The sequence below is a fragment of the Mirounga angustirostris genome, unplaced genomic scaffold (genome assembly GCF_029215605.1).
Source record: "Mirounga angustirostris isolate CCGP_5_RB_7025 unplaced genomic scaffold, mMirAng1.0.hap1 SCAF_2, whole genome shotgun sequence".
Classification (NCBI taxonomy): Eukaryota; Metazoa; Chordata; class Mammalia; order Carnivora; family Phocidae; genus Mirounga; species Mirounga angustirostris.
In genome coordinates, this window is record NW_026991710.1 from 93,871,661 (window position 1) to 93,888,501 (window position 16,841).

Consider the following 16,841-nt stretch of genomic DNA (forward strand, 5'->3'; position numbering starts at 1 on the left):
ATTGACTGAGCCACCCAGGCACCCTTACTTTTCTACTTTTTAATAGCATTTCATTGTTACCAATTCTTTGTTATCACTCCCCTTCTTCTCCATGGAACAGGGGCCTGTAAAAGTGTTTGAGAACTACTGGCAAAAAAATTGGATAGGGAATTTAATACTGTATTTCGTTTAGAGGCCAAAATAGTAAACGATAGTTGACAGATTGAATGCCAAAAGTCATTTCCTTGAAAGTGCACTTGAAAATATACTTAGTCAACACTAGGGTAAAGTTGCTTCTTTCCCAGTTCTAAAATTTTCTGATTATGATCAAGGAACTTATTAAAACAAGGACAATTTCCTGGTTTTTCCTATAGGTAAGATTTAAAAGAGACAGAATAAAAATCAAAATATGTAGCTGAAAGGGAATCTTGGAGATGATTTACTCACTCTCTCATTTTGTAGATACCCCTTACAAGCCTCAGTTTCAAAGCTCTAGCAGTCTAAAGCCAAACTCATGATCTTCCTTGAAAACGTATTCTATTTCAGTCAGTGGTAATATGCAAGCCCCCAAATTGCAAGTCCCTGCTGACACTCTCATCTACCACATCCAGTCTATCATGAAATCCTCCTGATTTTATTTTTCAAGTGAAGTATATTCTGAATCCATTTGTTTTTCTCTCTTCCTACTGATCCAAATGGCCATGATCTACATTCTGGATTCCTATAATAGTTTCTTCCCTGATTCTGCTCTTGTACCTTCCTAATCCATTCTCCACGGACTTGGCACAGTAATTCTTTTAAAATGCAAATGTGATCACATCAGTTCAATTTCTTCACATTGCTATTAACATTGAGACCAAAATCACTAACAACTCCTAGTAGATCCTACAAGATATTACAGGTATCCTTTTTGATACCTGGAACCTCTCTTCCTCTTAACTAGGGGCTTAGAATTCCTTATTTAAACTACTCTGTGAGGGTGCCTGGGTGGCTCAGTCAGTTAAGCATCTGCCTTCAGCTCAGGTCATGATCCCAGTGTCCTGGGATGGAGCCCCATATCGGACTCCCTGCTCGGTGGGGAGTCTGCTTCTCCATCTCCCTCTCCCTCTTCCTCTGCTGCTCCCCCTGCTTCTGCTTGCTCTCATTCTCTGTCAAATAAATACAATCTTTAAAAATAAAAAAAATAAGTAAACTACTCTGCCTCAAGGCTTTCCCTTACTCTTTCCCTTGCCTGGACCAATCTTCCCTGTTCCTGACCCTACTACCCTGTTATTTCATTTCTCAGGTTAGATGTTGCTTTCTCCAGGAAGCATTCTTTAGCCTCTCTGGTGGAGTCAAGTTCTCCTACGTCCTAAGGCATTTTTCACATTTTGTAATTGCATTTTTATTTGTGTGATTATCTGATTATCACTTGAGTTCCCCACCAGATTGTGTCACAAGAGTGGGGACAATAAATACTTCGTGTGCCATATTCTTTCATTATCTGGCACAGAATTGGAGATTTAAAAACTCGTATTGTGGACGAAGTCTGAATGAATTAGTTGGGTTTTAGACTCAGGCCCTTACCCTCGGGTCCATTGATTTCAACCACATTTTGCTGCCTTTTCCTCTCTTGTTCAATAAATAATTCTATCTTTTAACTGAAAACAAAAGGAACATGAGAATCTGAACTTAACAGAGAATTTATAAAAGGGAGGCGAATACTTGAAATAAACATAATTAATCAGATTATTCATAATGGAAGTGTGTGAATAGAAAAACCAAGCACATACAAGTCTCAGTGCTAAAAAATATAGAAGGACATAGAGGCAACAAGGGAAAAAATAAGGATTTTCCACCATTATCATGATAAAATAAGAGCAGAGGCTATGTTTATCTACGTTGCAAGTTGGTCCAGTGAATAAAGTAAATTAGGAGGACACAGGAGCAGAAAAAGAGCATCTGTCACTCTCCTATTGCTAGCATACATAAAGAGAGATGAGCCAAACCATGGCTCCTTTCAACTCTGAAATGTAGTTCACAGACGTGTTATTTTTCTGTAGCTAGTTCTTAAAAACCACAGAAAAACTGATCTGTTGATATTTGGTTATAGTATTTTTCCCCTAAAAAAAGATTTGCTTAAAACGAGGGGAAAAAATTCAATGACCCACTAACTTAGTTAGATTATCAGAGTCAGCATCTAGCAACAAAACTATTCCCTGTGATTTACAATGGCCTCTGAGTAAATAGTCTAAAACTTTTGATGGTAGCTTTTCAAAATCAATATGTGTTGCAAATGATAAGTCTTACTTCGAAAGTTATAAAGGAGATGCTTGGAATTCTGCTGTTCCCTGTGGAAGAAGCAAATAGAAGACTGCTAAAAAAAAATACTGAAGCATCTGGGAAGAATGGGCTCTAAGCCCTCTCTCAGGAAATGATCATGCTTTATATCCCACACCTGGGTGGAGTTTTGCACTCTTACTACATCCTGAGTAGGACTGTGTTATTTTAAAACTGACAAATAAAGACTCGCCTAGACCATATGTGATTGTGTAATACTTATTAAGGATGGCTACTTTAACATCAAGAAATTGCCATTACACAAGTATTTACAGGTAACAATTCAATACTTTTTGGATTTGATGCAGATGTGAAGTCAACAAATAGAATTTAAAAAATACTTATATTTGGAGAAAAGAAAAATCAATTCTAGAAAGAGGCAAGAGAAAGAAAGACTCTTGTATCTATTTTTGCTTCATATAAAAATCTTTCCTATTTATATATGCTAGGTGAAAATTTCTCAAAATAATGACATATTTGCATCTGTTAATTTCTATAGAAAATGCCTCACTTGAGTTTTATCCTAAACTCACATGCATGTTGTATCTGGTTGTTCAACTTCAAGGAAGCAGAGTATATTAAATCAGTAATTATATTTTAACCTCAAAAATCAATAATTAGGAAGAAAATTCCTCTTTCTGTTATTTTATATTACATGACAATCCTTCAAGAAATAGTTTACTTGTGATATGTGTCAGTGACACCATTGAAATATAAGCCAGTAACTTTCATGACAAGTTATTTCCATTTTTTGTGTTTTAGTTTCTTAATCCATAAAATAAGGATAATAATTAATTATCCCATAGGGTTATTGTGAGGATTTAAAGTATACATATATGCCTATTTTAAGCACTTTATATAACTAAGTATTATAATAAGCAGCAAAATTAAACTCTAAAGGAAAACTAAAGAAGTAGGTAATTAAGCATACCTCAAACACACACAAAGAAACTCAATTTCCAGGTCTCCCCACCTTTTTGTTAGAGGAGAAGTAAAAACATTTTTGACTGTCAAACGTCCATTTTAGAGGTATTTTACTTTATTAGTGACTATATGTTAAATAAAAAGAAACCACAATAAACCTCCCAATGTCAGGGTCTAAATTTGGTTTGGATTTCATAAGTAACTCAATGGAATGTTTTTCTGCCTACAGACCCCCATTTTCTAAGGCTTTATGAAGCAAAGCTTGGGCATCCTCTGTCCCCACTCTCCCAGCACAGCAAAAGTGTTAAAGCTTATAGATGGAAGTAAAGAAAACATAACAGATGAAAAAGTATATATAGTACTTTTTATAACTGGAAAATTTTTATGGCATAGAAAATAGTATTGTTTCAGTAAGGTGAGGGTTTGACTCTAACTACAGATTTGCAGAGAAACCTTAAAAAGTCATTAGATACTAATTTTGTGATACATAAATTAATTGATAAGAATCCTGAAATACCTCTTAGAGATGCTTTGTCTGAATGTCAAATTATAAATAAAAGATTTATAAAACTATCAAGTTATTATGCAAAGAGGGCAATCTTTTGACAAGGTGTAAAGCCAATGGAGTTTAACAGAACAAAAATTAGAAACGTTCTCCTTTTGCTTAGCTCTCTAAGGCATAGATTAATTTTTTTTTTTTTTTGCTCAGGTTTATACATAATAGCTTGCTTTGAGCAATATCAATATGAGTGAAGAACTAGAGAATTTCTTCTTCCTTTGAAATTCACATTACTAAATATAGGCTGTGGCCATTTGGTAATATGCAGTCTCTAGCCCTTAACACGATCCTGCTTTGTCTAGAGTAAAAATACATTATGAATAAGTGAATGAATAATTTTCAGAAATTCAACACTAGTATATATGCCAAATTCCCATCCTTGAAAAAAGATGCTATTTATATTAAATGTTGAGATCTCTTAGCCTATTTTTTAGAGTTCACAAAAGGTGTAATTCCAGACAACAGGTCAGAATTTAGAAAACACGGTTTCTCTGTTAAAGGAACACGGCATAACGAAAGTAGGTATGCCTTGCTTTATGGAAATTACCCTGACCCAGCATGTTGTGGATAAAAAGAACGATGAGATAGATGATTAAACCAGTAAAACATCAGCCCATTTGACCTCAATCTCCTTTGCAATGGGCATTTTTCAAAGCTGGGTACATTTTTCTGGTTTTCCATCTGCCTGGTCTTCCTGATTTAGTGATGTGTTTGACTCCCTCCATTCACAAGCCTGATTCATTTCCTGGCTTTTAAATTCTTTCCTGGCATCGTGCCCTCTTGGGCTGCCATCTCAGAAGTAGATCCTCGTCCTTCTTTGGGTTTATTCCAAAATCAACTATATTCAACTCAGAACTTTTATGTGGAGTTTTGACCAACCAAGGTCCAGATCTATTTTCTTATAGTGCTACCACAGATAAAATAACCAAACAAAAGCAACATACCTCATTTGGTCTTCTTTACTTTATACCTTTTTTTTTTAATGAGGTATAATTGACATATACCATTATATGAATATAAGGTATACAACATAATGATTTGATATTTGTATCCATTGTAAAATGATGACCACAATAAGTCTAGTTAACATCTGTCAATTCAGATAGTTACAAAATGTTTTTTTCTTGTTCTTGTGATGAGAAACTTTAAGATCTACTCTCCTAGCAACTTTCATTGTTATTAATTATAGTCACCATGGTGTACATTAGATCCACATGACTTATTTATTTTGTAACTGGAAGTTTCCACCTTTTGACCCCCTTCACCCATTTCCCCATTCCCCCACTTTCCACCTCTGGCAGCCACCAATCTGTTTTCTGTATCTATAAGCTTTTGTTTTTGTTTTAGATTCCACATGTAAGTGAGATCATATGGTATTTGTCTTTCTCTGTCTGACTTATTTCACTTAACATAATGCCCTTGAGGTCTATCAATGTTGTTGCAATGGCAAGATTTCATCCTTCTTAATGCCTAAATAGTATTCCACCACACACACACACACACACACACACACCATATTATCTTTATCCATTCATCCGTCCATGGACACTTAGGTTGTTTCCATCTTTGCTATTATTAGTAATGCTGCAATGAATATGTGGGTGCATATATCTTTTTGAGTTACTGATTTTTTTTCTTTGGATAAATACCCAGAAGTGGAATTACTGGATCATGTGGTAGTTCTATTTTTATTTTTTTTAGGAACCTCCATAATAGTTGCTGCACCAATTTATATTCCTATAAACAGTCCACAAGTTTTCCCTTTTCTCCACAGCCTCACCAACAGTTGTAGTTTCTTGTCTTTTTGATAAGGTGAGGTGATATCTCATTGTGGTTTTGATTTGCATTTCCCTGATGATTAGTGCTATTGAGCATCTTTTCATGTACCTGTTGGCTAGCTGTATGTCTTCTTTGGAAAACTGTCTATTCAGATCTCCTGCCCATTTTTTAAATTGCTTATTTGTATTTTTTTGCTATTGAGTTGTGTAAGTTCTTTATACATTTTGGACATTAGCTCCATCAGATATATGATTTGCAAATATTTTCTTCCATTCAGTAGGTTGCCTTTTCACTTTGTTGATGGTTTTCCTTGCTGTGCTGATTTACTTTGTACTTTAAACATCAGTTTTTAGATTATTTTATTGACCTGTAGGAAAAACACAATTGATAATGTCAACTAAGAGAATTCTGTAACAATGGGAAAGCAAGGTAGGAACATTAATGTGAGCATCATGAGGCACTGTTGTGTTTAGTGAGCAATCATCAGTCATACACCCTGGGTTTCCTCTCTGTATCTTCCAGTAAATTCTAAATTGACTCAGAGGATTACTGGATATCTCTATTCCTTATTTCTCTCTTGCATAAATGTGGAAAAAATTATGGTCACTATCATGTTTGGTAAAATAGCTATCTAGATGCTTTGTTCTTATTTTTTTAATCCATTAGTATGAAGATTCACTCACTATCCCCTTAAAATATCTGAGAGTTTAGTGATTCATTTGATTAAGGAGTACAAGTAGCAATATTAATTGCAACTATCCTATGCATCTCAATTTACTTTAAAATATATATACTTGACTTCAAGCTACGAAGCACCTAGAAGGTCTCAGAGGAATGAATTAATTATTTTTGACTCTTGTTTTTAGTTGGGATATAGTGATACAACAAAGTATATCCTCAAGTCATGAGAAATATTCATGGTTATTTTCTAGTAGAAAGATTTATTTTAGAATAGTTAGGTTAAATTTGATCTCGTTATAGGGACAATACAGTTGCATATACTTCTTTGTGCTAATGACTAAAAGAGCATACTGTCACCGTATTATATTTTCTCCTAACACACAATGTAAACTTGTGTCCATGTGATTATGACCTCATGGTCATGATTTTTGTCTTTACGTAGGTCTTCTGTGCCTCAGGAGAAAAATTCTCACTCCAAGACTACTGGTGTTAACCAACTGCTCTTCAAATTTGAGGTCTGGGTTAAAAGAGGAGAATATGGATGACATATAATCTAGAATGCGTAACATATTCTTCAGATAAGCAGAATAGTGCATGGAAGGACCCTGATTAAAATTACACCTCATAAATCTGTAAGAACACACTGCCAGTTTTAAAAATGACCCAAGTTTCATTTTAGGGGTGGTGTGCCCCACAATACAGGTTACACATAGTATGGTAGTGACAACATTTGCAGTAGCATGTTCCCAAACCTGGCTCATGGTTGAAATCTCTTGGCATAGCCCCTGCAACCACTACAATCAGAAGTTCGAGGATATGTCCTGAGAATCCTATTTTAAAAATCTCTCTAGTATGGGAGCTACCACTGCAATAGCCAGAGTAGACCTGATGTCAGAGACACTAAGGTCTAAATTTGCTGAGTCTCACTTTTCTCATCATTAAAAAGGGGGAAATGATAACCTGCTATGTAGATTAGAGTAAATCATATGTAAAAAACCTGTCAAAAATTGATACTCAGAAGATAACCACTATTTTAAAAACTGATAATAGATCTTATAAAGATGAACTTTAGTCAGGTGAACAGGATTTGTCAAGCAGGACTAAAGAAGAGTTCAGAAGCTAAGGGTCAAGAAATAATATAATAACAAAAGAAAATGGTGCATGAGGAAGCAGATGAGTAATTCAAAGTGATGGGGGAAGCAACAAAGTGGGCAGGCAGGAATAGTGAAGGTCAGAGCCGTGAAGAGAATGAGAACCAAATTGTCAAATAATGTTGAAGGATCAGATTGGGGAGACAACCAATCCAAAGCCTAGGGAGAAAGCCCTGAACTCTTGGTCAAGAACCAGTGCAGAGAGACTGGGCAAGAGAGATCAAAACCCAAGGAGAACCAGCCACCTCCATGAGAGTGACACACAGTCCAGCGCTAGGCTACTGTTGGAGCAGCTTTCCTAGATTTAGGGGATAGGATCAGGCAGGGGGGAGCTCATACTTATGGATCATGGGTGTGCCCGGGCAATTCTGGACCATGGTGCCTGAGGTGAGGTCACAGTTCTCCCCCATTTGCTTCCCATTCTGTGGATATGAAGAAACTGGGCAAAAGAACAGGGCAGTTGAAATTCTTTTCATATTTGAAAAGTGGGTGGTTTTGGATCTGAGCGAGAAAGGCAAAAACTTGCCTTGTGAGGAAAGCATGAACTGAGACTTGGAGGTAGGAATGGCAGCATCATTTCAGAGAGAAAATTGGTCAACCAGCAGTTACTAGTAGATGGGAAGTGAGGAAATGATTGAAAATAGAACAATTAGAGTATTATTACTATCCTGATTTAGGTGTCTGAAATTTTACTACCTGGTCCAGATCACAGGACTAATATATTTAAAAAAATGTTTTTGTATTCTTTCTATTATTTTTCTGGTAAAGACATTTTTTTGAGGCTTATTACATTATTCATATGATTTTAACCCTGCTATTTAATTGTGTTTCATTGTTGTTTACTCAAAATGTTTAGCAATGCCATTTGGATATTTGGTTGGGGCATGACCATTTAAATGCCTTCACAGAGTTTAGGAACTCTTAGAGACCTGATTCTCTGTTACTATATATCAAATATATTCATATGCTCCCACATCCCACATTAAACATTAGTTGTGTTAAATTGATTTTCTTTTTTTTTTTTTTAAGATTTTTATTTATTTATTTGACAGAGAGAGACACAGTGAGAGAGGGAACACAAGCAGGGGGAGTGGGAGAGGGAGAAGCAGGCTTCCCGCAGAGCAGGGAGCCCGATGCGGGACTCGATCCCAGGACCCTGGGGATCATGACCTGAGCCGAAGGCAGACACTTAACGACTGAGCCACCCAGGCGCCCCGTTAAATTGATTTTCAATGCAGTTGACTAGTTTGATATAAGGCACTATTTTGTATACATTTTATTATCAATTAATAATTCCAATGTATAATTTAATTTTCATATTTTTAGCCAATAATCTTTTTAAGGGTCTTGAAAATCTAGCAAGCCCAAGATGCTGTGTTTTTAAAGATTTATGGGAAAATAATTAGTGTAGGATATTTTATACGTGTAGGTTAAGCTCTTAGGAAAAATGTCTTAAGATTCATTATAAAGGAGTATGAGAGAATGTTTGTTGATCTATTAAATATCCCATTTCTCAAAATAATAGGATTCAGTGATTAGTTTTTGGTATATTTTAGATTTATGTGGCTTCTCCCCAAAAGTATCTTATAAACTTCTTGAAGGCATCCCTTCCTTCTTAGACCACATTTTATCCTTAGGATCAGCCCAGTGACTTCTGCTTAGTAAGAGTTTTTAGATTAATTGTTCCTTCAGATCTAGTCACATCCTTTTAAAAAAAATTAATTTGCTAAACTTTTGCTTAATATTGTAAGTAAAGTTCTTATATTGGTGCCAGCTGGCAGAAATCATGAAAACATGTCACTAATAGATTGTGTAATAACTTAAGAATTTACTGCTGATTTTCTATGTTCTGACCAACAAAAAAAATTAAAAGGTCAGCATATGGGTTTTTGTATTAAAAATACCTCAAAGTTTACATCTTTGCATATATTACTGAGTTTAATGCCAGCACTGAACTCAATATGTAAGTAGAAACAGAACGTCTGCCAATTCGTAGACTTGCTAATAAGGTTCTGTTACAAATTAACTGGTTCATTTGTACATATTTTCTAGTATGAAGACAATTTATCTTAAAAACATGGTAAAACACAACCTCTCTATATAGACATATATAAATTTTATGCCAGATCTAATCTCATCTACTTTTTCTTTTCAACTGGCAAATAGGCTATATAAATCAATTGGTGGTGTCAGGCACTGTGCCACATCTGAGCCTGAGAATTACCTTCGAGCTGCCATTTGGGTGGAGGTGTGAAAACAAACCAGTTCACAGCATGTCCATTGTGAAAAGGCTGCAGGGACCACTCATTTCATGGTTTGGGGCAGATCTGGAAAATCACCAAGGTTACAACATTGCCCCTTCCTTACAGAAGGATACAAATGAAGAGATCCAGTTTCTCAAATAGTGGAAGAGATGGAATGGGCAAACAGGGCGTAAATGTCCTAAATCATTATTATATAGTGGAACTGATTTTCATGTTGAAATGGAATTCTTTTTCTGTAATTAGTTTATTGTCGTTGTTGTTACGCTGTTTTAAAGGGAAATTGTATTACCTGCTCAAATGTCGCCCATTTGGAAAAACATAGAAAATACACTATAGATATCATTTATATACACCACTAAGAGAGATTAATTAAAAATTGTATTCTATTATATGGCATTTAGGAGTAAGAGAACAATAAAATCATTTAATAATTTTTGAATCGGCAAAAACATAATGTGAAAAAACAAGCAAACACTTCTAGCCAGCTTAGTTCATTAGCAATTCTTACATGTCTTTATTCCTGACAAAGAAACACAAGCAAGTGAATATTATAAAGGATGAAATATACCATTTTTTTATTTTTTTAAGATTTTACTTATTTGAGATAGAGAGAGAGTGAGAGAGAGCACAAGAAGGGGGTGGTGCAGAGGGAGAGGGAGAAGCAGGATCCCCACTGAGCAGGGAGACAGACAGGGAGCTCCATCGCAGGACCAAAGGCAGATGCTTAACTGACAGAACCACTCAGGTGCCCCTGAAATGCACCATTTTAATCATAGCTTTCCATGTATTTCTTTAGTAGGTTTTGGTTACATCTAAATGCTTCTAAATAGAAACAACAGAACTCATTAGATTTTTTTTTAAGGATTTTATTTATTTATTTGACAGAGAGAGAGAGATAGCAAGAGAGGGAACACAAGCAGGGAGAGGGTCAGAGGGAGAAGCAGGCTTCCCGCTGAGCAGGGAGCCCGATGCGGGGCTCGATCCCAGGACCCCAGGATCATGACCTGAGCTGAAGGCAGTCGCTTAACCAACTGAGCCACCCAGGCGCCCCCTCATTAGATTTTTGCCTGAGTATGTGCAAGAAGATATCTTTTTTTTTTTTTTTTATTCCATGGAGAGAAAGAAAGGAATGAAATAAAAAAATGCAAAGAGAAGCAGGGGAAAAGGCATCTGTGTGGTCTGATAGAATAACGTGATACACAGGCCTGTACAGAGATCCCCATGGACTTGAGAAAGTGCTGGAACTCCTGAAAAGAGCTTAGTCTAAGTAAAATAAAGACATTCCCAAATAAGGAGGCCATAGAGTAGGGTCCCAAAGTATATTTGTTGAGCTTAATTAAATAGCTTATGGTATATTTGAATATCTGGTTCATTTTTTTTTTTTTAAGGCACAGTTAGAGAACTCTGTAGCTGCTGCTCTCCTTTCCCAAAGCTGCTGCCATGGAAACTACCACTTCACTACTAAGCAAGGATGACTGTTTTAGTCTCATGTACTTAGTGAAATCTTTTGACCATTTTCAACATGGTGGCTTTTCTTTCCTTAAGATTAAAGCCAAACCCTGATGCAAGAAGTCCTGTGATGAAAACCAAATGTTCATCAGCTACCCAGAATCAACGTTGAATTCTTCTGAGCAAAGGGGAAAGAATTTAAAACTAAGGATTGAAGAATTTTGCTAGACCAACCCGTTATGGTTGTTTATTTGTGTGTGGGTGCTCTGCCTGGTTGAAGGGAGGATTTCCTCTAGCTGCAAGTTGGAATTTTCTAGCAGTAGGCTGGAAAGAATGATGATAGGGAAGGTAATCTACATTTTTCTTGGTACTTACTTTCCAAAAGAAACTTTTCAGTGAAGGCTTTCTAGTTTCTCCACTTATTCCTTAAGAAACCTTAATTCAGGTCTTAGAACCTTTTGTTAAATGGAGATGAAAATACTCAACCTTTCAGTGTAGCTATGAAGATCAAGTAAAATAGTGTTTTTAGACTAATGCAATCATCACGATAATAACACTAAGAATAACTGGTATGGGCCAAATTGTATTCCTCTCAAAATTCATATTTTGAAGGCCTAATCCCCACTGCTTTAGAGTGTCTGTATTTGGAGATAGGGATGGGGTAACTGGGTGATGGGCATTAAGGAGGGTATGTGATGTGATGAGCGCTGGGTGTTATACGCTTCTAATGAATCATTGAACACTACATCAAAAACTAATGATGTACTGTATGCTGGCTAATTGAAGTTAAAGAAATAAAATAAAATAAAATAAAATAAAATAAAATAAAAGAATCTTTGTATATTCAGTGAACACAGGGAAAAAAAAGAGATAGGGCCTTTAAAGAGGTGATTAAGTTGGGAAATGAGGCCATTAGGGTGGGCCCTAATTCTACCTGATTAGAGTCCTTATAAAAAGAGGAAATTTGGACTCAGTAGAGAAGCACCAAGCATGCTCCAGCACAGAGGAAACACCGTGTGAGGAAGCTGAGAGAAGACAGCCACTGCAAACCAGAGACGCCTCAGAAACAATCAAACACACTGACCCCTTTATCTTGGTCATTCCGTCTCCACAACAGTGAGAAGATACATGTCTGTGGTTTAAGGCACCCAGTCTGTGGTATTTTGTTATGGCAGCCCTAGCCAGTTAATACAATAACTAACACAGATTGAGAACTTACTATGGTTTTTATCATTAGTAATATTTCTTGGGAGAATTGCTGAATTAATCTGGAGAACGGATGAGGAGGAGGAAGAGAGCATACTTCCACCTTTGCCTTTAACTTCCCAGAAGACTAGCTGCAGCTTAGGCAATTTATTGTATCAGTATTTTTATTGCTAGAACAAAGAGAAACCATCTCTGACAGTAACTGACAGGGCCTTTCACAGTTTGTTATGTTACTTAGTTCTGAATGGAATTGATTTAATTATCAAATAAAATCTGCATATTTTATTAAAGTTGTATTCACCATTCTCCCTGTGGAAATGTAAATACACAAGGGTAGTTCAGGTTTTTCTTTTCCTTTAAATATTGTGATATTTTGAGTACGGGATGAGTGAAAATGAGCATCCATTCCATAGGATATATTTGTTTACTGTGTTCTTACAAGGCATCCTTTATATTGGCCCACCTTGGAAGGTTTACTCTCTTTCCTGCCTGTTTAAGTATAGGTATAGTCAGTTTTACTTCCTCTCATTTTAATATAAATTTCTCTGTAGTAATGAATATAGATATGTTTATTCTTCCCTTCTTGACAATCAGAAAGAAGTCTGAATCCCAATTTAAAATGCAAATTTAGTCAAAAATTGGGGGAACCCACTAAATAAATGGGCAATGATATTATGGTGTTCTAAGAATGCCATTAAAATTTCCATTGGTTGGGGTGCCTAGGTGGCTCGGTGGGTTAAGTGGCTGCCTTTGGCTCAGGTCATGATCCCAGGGTCCTGGGATCTAGCTCCAAGTCAGTCTCTCTGCTCATTAGGGAGCCTGCTTCTCCCTTTCCCTCTACCACTCCTCCTGCTTGTGCTCTCTCTCTCTCTGTGTCAAAAAAATAAATAAAATGTTTAAAAAAAATAAAATTTCTATTGGTTAAGATGTATGTGTATATATATTACATATGCATATATATGTATATCAATTATATATTAGAGATAAGCTATACTGTATGTTTATCTATTATCTATTTTCTATTGTATCCATTTTAACATAGGACATAGATATAGATTAGGTAATGATTAACCCCAAGAAAATTAATTAAAATGAGAATTCCTTCAATGAGGTCACACACATCTAAAGTTGTAGGTACCAACCTACATGTTGTTTTCAGTGTTGATCTTTTCCTTTAAAGACCAAGTAACATTACCATTTACTTTTTAGGCTGTTTTTTGACTAATATCTTGGCTCACTTACCTAAAAGAGAAAAGAGCAAGAATTGAGAAGACCCATTCAAAGGCACATTGACTACAAACTGTGGTAATCCTAGAGTTCCTTAAAAAATCAACTATGCAAGGTTTAGTTATACAAGTTATTAATGCCTAGAGACATCTTAAATTTGCAGTACGTGTACACTAGTTTATCTGAACTTTAATTGAATAAGGCATACTTTGTAACCAGCTTGTTTGGGTTGCTGTTAGTTTCTTCATGACCCTTCTAGTTTTTTTCCATGGTCTATTAGTTTTTTTTATGTTTGTTAAAACACATGTTTAATCTCAAAATTACATCATTTAAATCAAGGAACAGACATCTTTCATAGAATATTCTAGTACTACTAAAATTGTGGTAATTTTGTGTTGTCTTTGCTGTGTACTTTAAAATAAATTTTGAAAGGCCCTTAAATTCATTTTTTCCCTCTACCCCTGCATATTTACTATTTTAAAATCAGCTACTGTTGCTTATATACCTGGGTAGGAGAGTAATTTTTGTGTGCATTTAAATATTTTTGGTTTGGGATTGGAATAAACTACTTGGAAATACAAATCAGTATGAACAAATATTTTAAGATCTCCTAGGTGCTTAATGCATAATAGAATTGTAGTAGTGTTTGCTGGATGAATAAATGAACAATGATTTTAAATGTAGCTATCATACTTTAGACAAATCCCAATTTTTAGTTTATCACTTTTCAAGGATCATATATGGGGCCTACCACTTTTATACATGTTTTGGATGGCAGATTCTTTTTTTTTTTTTCCCCAATTAATAGCTCATTTGTAATATAATGAAAGTTGTAGTTTGTTGAGAACAAAAATTTTAAAGATTCATTTATTTATTTGAGAGAGAGAGAGAAAGCACAGTGAGGGGGGCAGTAGAGGGAGGTGGAGAGAGTCTTAAGCAGACTTCATGCTGAGCATCGAGCCTGACACAGGGCTTGATCACCCTGAGATCACCACCAGAGCCGAAGCCAAGAGTCCAAGGCTTAACTGACTGTGCCACCCAGGCACCCCAAGAAAAAGTTTTGATAACTACTCAAAAGTAGTTGAGTCACACACTGTGACTTTTATCCACATTCCATGTGAAAACAGATCAGCTTCACTGCTACTGAAAATATCTGCCTTGAGGACCTAAGAACACCAGATCAGCCATTCTTGATCTGTTCATTCTGAGTCTGACCTTTAGCTAATGACAGTGGTTGTGGTGGTCAAACAGAAGGGTGTGGTTTTTCTTTCTCAACCCCATCCTCAAAAGTGGAAAACTTGCTTCAGATTCCTTCCTTTCTCCCTCTCTTCCTTCCTCTCTTTCTTTTTCTTCTAGATAGTGTATACTGGTATCATTTTATAGATCCATCATTGTTATAAATATATACACAAAAACACCTCTTTATAAGAAATACTCCATATTGATATATTGAAAGCTTTCTGATACAAACAATTGTGTCTTATTAAGGTTTGTCCCCTACATGTATCTATTACAGGGTTCAGAATCAATAGCAGATACTAAATGTCTGTTGAATGAATGACTGGCCTGAATATCCTTCTGAGATGAAGTGTTCCATTATTAGCTGTATGAGGTAATGCTTTCAAGTTTTAAAGCATAATTCCTTAACCCAGTATTCTAGAATTAGTGAACATACCTTATAAGTACTATTTATGTGTTTTTAGGAAATCCATAAATGTCTGAATACACCTGGAATTGATCATATTACATTTCTTCCATTAAGAGGAATGGGCAAAGACTGAGTTAGTTGCAGAAAAATAGAGTTGCTATTTGTAGACCTTAATTTGCAGTTTGAGAGATGTATATCCTAAGGATAAAATGTGGTATCTGCATTTTATGAACATGTTAAATACTTGAAACAATGATTTGCATGTATATGTGACAGTTCCTAGGGCTAGTTGATATGTGGTTAAATAATGAGAAGAATGGTGCAGACAGTAGTAAGTGTCCTAGGAGCTCAAACACTATGGTTTGGAGAGTTGAGAAAAATTTCACCAAAGGAAGTGGGACCTGAGAAAAGTTGTGAAAAATGCTTGGAAGCTATTATTAAGTTATTGTTGTCTATTTGCCTACTATTCAAGAATATAAATTCCTAAATCCTGTGTATTTGTGACTTCAGTGTCCACATAAATAAATCATCCAAAATGTTGCCTTTTTGGTTCTTTGGTCTTATCTTCAAATTTCTTCTTATTTCTCTTGGCCAGCCATTTTTACCCTGTTTTTTTTTCAGCCCCAGAAAATATAGCACTTCTGAAATGTTGGTTTTAAATATCTCATTTTCCTATAACCACCATTATTTTTCTAGCACATTTATTCAAGTATCTCTATTGCCACAATTCTTCAAATACATTAAGACTCTAGACTCTACTTACATATTTTTAGCAGTAAATATATGTCAATATGTCAAAATATCTTATTGACAAAATAAAATCAAATGTTTTCCATGTAGTTCATGGAATTGGTGAGAAGTGATATTCATCAATTTTTTTAGTGCATAGTCATCAAATGTTAGATACCACTCATTTTGCTGATGCCTCACCTCTAATAAATGAAAATTTAATTATATTAAGTTTTAAATTGCATAAATAACTTTTAACTGTTATTACAATTTTCTTAAAATTTGTATAATTAAAAAAAAAATCAGGGCACCTGGGTGGCTCAGTCGGTTAAGCATCTGCCTTCAGCTCAGGTCATGATCCCGGGGTCCTGGGATCAAACCCCCCATTGGGCTCCCCTGCTTCTCCTTCTCCCTCTGCCCTTCTTCACCCTCCCACTTGTGTTTTCTCTCCTGTGCTGTCTCTCTCTCTCTCAAATAAATAAATAAATTCTTTAAAAAAATAATCATAACTATGCTTAGGAAAAGAAAATAAGAACCTAGAAACCACTGTATAAGAACACAAAACAGCTATAATTCAAATCACTAAAATAATTTTAACACTGCATTTATTTCCTCATGGGCTACCCACTGCACTCAAATGTAATGTGTATGTGAAAATAAATTATATAATTTATACAAAATACAAAATATGATAAATGGATTATTGTTGCTATTACTAAGGTTAAGGAGAAATGCAAACTTATCTAAATTAAAATAAAAGTTGGAGAATTTGGCATATTAAATATATAAATCATATTTACTGGCATGTTTGTGTGTGCACACATGCATGTGTGGGGGGGTTGTGTTTGTGTACTGTATTAATTAATTATTTTTTAGAGAGAGAGACAGTGTGAGCACGAGTAGGGTCAAAGGGAGAGGGAGAGAGA

At 35.5% G+C, this 16,841-nt stretch overlaps 1 long non-coding RNA gene across 1 annotated transcript in view; it reads left to right on the top strand.

The window, feature by feature from the left end:
* The window catches only part of LOC123848302 (uncharacterized), a 286,642-nt gene that overhangs the window by 24,384 nt on the left and 245,417 nt on the right, over positions 1–16,841 (top strand). Inside the window, exon 2 of the long non-coding RNA XR_010409500.1 lies at positions 15,055–15,150. This is a non-coding gene — a long non-coding RNA (uncharacterized LOC123848302). The remainder of the gene's footprint in view (positions 1–15,054; positions 15,151–16,841) is intronic.